We start from the raw sequence: 6,000 nt of genomic DNA on the forward strand, positions 1-6,000 counted from the left end.
ATAGTACTTTTCTCTGTCAGTTTATCAAGTTTATATCAGACAGAAAGATATTAATATAAGTTAAAAAGCTCAGAGCCCCCAGTTGACTCTTTTTAAACCTTTTGTTCAGAGGTTTAGCTCCCTACTCCAAATTATATTTCGAGCACAATAAATATACAAGTAAAAGAATCAAGAAGAATATATTATAGAGACTATTGTGAGATTATCAAGGGGAGTAGAAATCAAGTAAAAACCAGATCTTTTTGGATGTCTCTTCTGACCTTCAAGTAGTATATACAATTGGTAGCTTTGATCTAAATCCTCTGCTCTGAGGTAATAACAGAAACCTAATGGCCAGCCTTGGTCCTTCCTTTCTCTGCCATGGCTTACCTCTGCATTATATTTTTCTCTTATCTGTTGCTGATTCTTCAAGGTTTGAATCATTAGATTCCTAGTGAATTGATGATATCATTTTTCTGCTCTTTACTCCTCTTTTCTCTCTCAGTGTGTGTGTGTGTGTGTGTGTGTGTGTGTGTGTGTGTGTGTGTGTGTGTGTGATACCTTTCCAAAACTCTTGGGCATGACTCAAATACTTCTTCCAACCTCAAGGTAGCAATAATTTTAGGCATTCTCATGTCAGTGAGGGAATGTGTGTCTCCATGTCCCTCTGAACTATAAGCCCCAGTTTTCACAACAGAAATGTATTAATACTTTCAAGTTTTATTATTCTGCTTATAATTTTACCTGAACATGCCCACTTTTTTGGCACGCATAGTTAATTAAAACCATTCACAAAATGAGTAATACCATTAGCTTCACTTTAGTATGAAAAGACATGATACAGACCTGGATATATCATGAGTTCCTTAGAAATCTCCAAGTTTAAGAATGTCCTTTATAGATAGATTAAATGACTTGCTCTAATTCCTGGCAAATGCCAAACTAGAACTCAGCTTTTCTTGCATTGTGGGCTAAGGCTTTTTGCATTCCAAAATGCTATCTCAATGCTTTTTCTTTTTTCAGAATTTCAAAAACCTCTTAGCAGGATTAAAAGATTCTAAATGTCGTTATGAAAATGTTATGAACTTCCTAAAATAGAAATGAAAATAATGTAGAATTAGAAGATATTGGTATTACCCAAAATGCAATTTGTTTTAGTGGAACACAGAGAAATTAGTGCTAGTTTTCCTGAATTGTCCCAGGGTAATTAAACCATTTTGAGAAAATGAAAGATGGCAGTATTGTACAGTCCAAAGGAATTTCACATCAGAGGATTCAGTTTCAAATGGTGACTCTTCCACCTTGGTAACCTTGGGCAAAATTACTTAATTTCTTCAGGCCTCAGTTTCTTTATTTGTAAAAGTCAGGACCTATTTAACTAGATGGGTCCTCTGTGGGTTCTTCAAGATTAAATTTATTTCTAACATTGGGAAGAGGAAAGTTTTAAATTGGAACTGAAGTTTCCTTGACTTTTCCAAGAATGTTTCCTTACAGTGAAAGCAGGTTTGGTTTTTGCAGTGACACAGAAAATTCCCATCATTTTCACTTTGTTCCAAAATTATATTAATGAAGCATTTTGTCATGGGAATAAATTAAAATGGGGCATGAGGCATTCAGAACACAGTGGTATTTCCCTGCCATGTGATTTACAGCAAAACAATGTCATTTAGATTCTATCACTGGCTGCTTTGTGCAGACACACAGGAATCACCTGAAACTCATGTGGAGCACTTGCTTAAAGGCTTGAGTTCATTTATTAGGAAGCATGTGATTTTTATAAGATTGTATTTAGGTATTCTCAGAAACGATTATGAAAGAATCATTTATATTTAGACCTGAAAGAGCTATTTCTTGAAGCTCTGCAGATGACCTCATATTGTATTTATGTCCTGGAGTTTTCCAATAGAACCACAAGTTGAGTGATGGTGATGAAAAGAGAGAGGAATGTTTTGCCTAGTGGTTAGCAAGAAGACTGGGAGGCAGGCTTCTGAATATTCACAGTATTTACTTCCTGACCTTTAGAAAATTATTCCTAATATCGTAGCTTTTAGATTTGTGAATCTTCTGTTGCAAAGGATAAATAATTCCATGATTTCAGTCTCTGTGATCAAGTCCTTTTATCTGTGTCAGAATTTATCTAAATGAAATGTTAAAGTAACAACATGAACTTCAAAGGTGGGGTTTTCCAGGTATAAGAAATCAAAGCATAGCCCCTTTACTTAGCTGGAGATAAATGTAGCCAAGAGTGAGTGGTTCAAAATTCTTCAAAATTTCAGGGATGGTTTGGATTTAATGATGCTAAAAATTAGAAACAATGAAAAATATGTTAATTTTACTGTTTCACATCTTTGATTTAATTTTATTAAAACATTTCTTCAGAGCAAAAACAGAACAAGAAGAAATGTACAAGCACTGTGTCTGTTAGGGGAGGGACTTTAAGAATCTGAGTAACATCTAAAAAAAAGATGGAAAAATGATATTGTGATTGAGTTATACATATTATGTATATTATTATTCAACATAAAAATTGACTGGTATAAATAATAATGGGTTACCTACCACTGGAGAGAGCAATAAAACAACCTATCTCTGCCTGTCTTCCAACCCCCTCCCCTGCCCCTCACAGGGGTGATAGAAGAAAAGAAAAGCATTTACTTAGCTTCACTATCCAACAAGTTTCAAGCTGCTTATACCTCTGGTATTGTGAATATTTCATGCTTTTAGCTATGCCTCTCTAAAGGAAAGAAAACCACCCACTGGGGTATAACAGTCATTGTTAGTCCCTTTTCTCATGCCTTCTGCCCTCCCCTACTGGAAATTTTTGAAAAAGAAGGAAAGGAGCATCATTACCCCCTCCCCAAAGCCCACCCTTTGAAAACCCCCCACAAAAATACTCACTACCCAAGGATGGCTAGGAGAGAGACAGTATAAAAATAGAGAACTCTGAAGTGGCGTTTGCATGTCTGAGAAGGTATGGGAAATGGGGTTGGGGATAGAGGAGGGAAGGAGAAAAGGGGGGGGGGAGAGTTTCTAAAGCTAGAACACAACACATTCTGAAGATAAAGCCACTAGGAAATCTCACAAGTAAGGCATTTAGCCAACTGCCATATGCCCTGACAAAGATACCAACAGCAGCAGTGAGCCCAGGGAGCTGTTTTATCATTAGCCCCTCACCCAGCAGTGGTAGAAACTCATTTAGCCCCATGCTGGACTTTCATTAGGACAGACTTGCATCAGATGGTCCCTGTGTTTTGGCTCTGGTGCTGTGTGGCCCTTTATTGAGGGATGCAGCCATATCTCACCCCAGCAGGGAATCCCAGATTGGAGCTCTTCTCACTGACAGATGCCAAGACAGCAGTAGTAGCAGCAGCAGTGAAGGAGGTCTAATTCAAGGCTATCTTTTATGTTGGCATTTTGTGGCACTAAACCTTTTCTTTTCCTTTATTTCTTTTTTCTTTTAGGAACAAAAATCAAACCCTTCAGTAATAAAAAAAAAAATCTTTCTTCTACTGTAAATATGATGGAGTTTCTTTTTTTTTCTCCAAAAAGAAAAGGAACCACCAACCACCACAAAGCTGAGAGAAAACAGGAAATGCCAGAAATTATCATTCAGAACTGTAGCAAATAGCAAAGCTGTCACTGGTAATCATTTTTTTTAACCTCAGGACTGTAATAAAAAGTCAATGAAGCAAGAGATGTCAATATATTCTAATAATAAAGATGTGAAATTTAGGGGACTGCTTCCCCCCTTCTTATCTAGATGTTATATTTTAAAATATATGGAAATGGAGAATGTGTATTGAAATAGAAATGTATATATGTACACATATATACATATATATGTATATATACACATACACAGCCTTCTTGGAGGAAAAATTCAAGATCAGTCACATCTGGGAAACAGTTTGGTTTTCCTGAATGATGCATTTTAAAAATTGGATTCTGCTTTGTTTTTTTTAAATCCATAATGAATCTATCAAAAGAGATTGCAGGTTGGAGGAGAAATAAGAATATTTGCTGAACTTTTTTTTTACATTTATCCTCCATCAGGTGAAAAGATCAATGTTCAATATTTGGATTACTAATTCTGCTTACAGCTATATTCTATTATCATACTTTATGGAAGTATTGGAGAAACAAATAGACTGTCTCAGAATGTTCTCCTCTTTTGAAGAATTTGCAGATGAATTCCCGTGTGTAACAGGCAGTCGATTATACAGGAATTATTTTAAGAGTAGATTTTCTATTATTAATAAATATTCTACTTATATCACTGTATTTAAATGAAGTTTTCCTATGAAAATACTGCATTGAAAAATTCTTTAAGAGGTTATATTTGAGCTATATACCTGGGATTCAGAATTTCGAAAACGTTTCTCAAGAGGTAACATAATGGATTCCTAGTGTGAATTAAAGACCAAAAGACTTAGGTAGGGGAAGCCAAACTGAGATAACACAGTATACTTTCAAATGAGAAGAATCTTAATTGCATAATTATAGGAATATAACAACCAAACTCTCAGTTTAAACAGAAATGTTAAAGCTTGACAGGACAGTGATGTCAGTCTTCCCACTGAACTTTAAACAACAGATTAGGAAAAATCTGGAAGGGAAGCAATGTGACTCCTCTCCTCAGTAGTGAGCAGACATCTCTTTAGTTCTATTGGCAGGATGCTCTCTTCTTCTCCCATCTCACCAGGGAATGAAGTTTGTGGGAGTCTTTAGGTCAATGGACTCTGGGGACATTACTTGAAGCAGTGAGCCCTTAGAGTACACTTCCCTCCAGGCACCCTCACCCCTGTTTGTTTGCCAATGATAATGCTTCCTTAACTCCACTTAATCACAGATCTTAGGTCAGATTGAAACCCTCTTTGGGAGGGGCTGCTGTGAAGGTAGATTTTTTTTTTAGTGCATAATGCCAGTTTAGTTAACATTTTCTCAATTTCCAAAAATATGTTTTAAACAGGAAATATCAACTTGATAGGAGAATCTCTTTTTTATATTGGAAGAATATCTTTTAAATTCTATAAAAATATTATCAAGCTGCTGGAGGAAGAGGGATATGTAGGCAGAAGAAGTAGGAATATCGGGTGCCAGAATTAAATGAAACTCACAACCAACAGGAGAAAGTAAATATAGAAAACACTAGGAAGTATTGTGGAATGTCATTTAAGAGCAATTTCCTCCCATTTCCACTGAATTAAAGAAACATTTTTTCTTCCCTTCCCTCCCCTTCCCTCTACTCTCCTCCCTGCCTTTCTTTTTCTTCTTTTTTCTTCTCTTCCTTTCTCTTCTCTTCTCTTCTCTTCTCTTCTCTTCTCTTCTCTTCTCTTCTCTTCTCTTCTCTTCTCTTCTCTCTCTTTTCTTCTTTTTTAAATTCAAAGAAATCTTGTAGTCAGCCATCTGGAAAGGACTAAAATCTGCTCCTGCTGAATTCTTCCTTTCCAGAGTCAATCATCTTGCTGTAATATTAAGGAATAGAATTACAAGCTTCTGAGTACACTTCAGGTATTAGCAAGTTCTGATGATAAACCTCGGCCTCTTGTAGGTGAACTGTGTTGAAGCGCCACCTACTGAAATATTGTGTGCCCCTAGGCCCTGAGTCTTTCTTACTTTTTTTTTTTTTTTTTTTTTTTTTTTTTTTTTTGTCTGCTGAAGGCTGATATTTAGTCTGTGACAAAAACTGGTTCAGAAAAAAATGCAAAAGAAATGAAATCCTATTTTTGGAAGACAGGACTCTAAGTGTGTCAGTTTCTAACTATATATTTAATTTAAATGTTGACAATGCTAGTGTATGTGTGATCTATGTCCTTTTCTCCCTTTTCTCTTCCTTTCTTTTCTGGCCCCTTAATACTTTGTACTTTCCTTCCTTCCTTCCTTCCTTCCTTTCTTCCTTCCTTCCTTCCTTTCTTCCTTCCTTCCTTCCTTCCTTTCTTCCTTCCTTCCTCCCTCCCTCCCTCCTTCTTTCCTTTCTCTTTCTTTATTCCTTTCTTCTTTCCTAACACCTTTCTTTCTTTC

Source organism: Gracilinanus agilis, chromosome 1, assembly GCF_016433145.1.
Source record: "Gracilinanus agilis isolate LMUSP501 chromosome 1, AgileGrace, whole genome shotgun sequence".
Lineage (NCBI taxonomy): Eukaryota > Metazoa > Chordata > Mammalia > Didelphimorphia > Didelphidae > Gracilinanus > Gracilinanus agilis.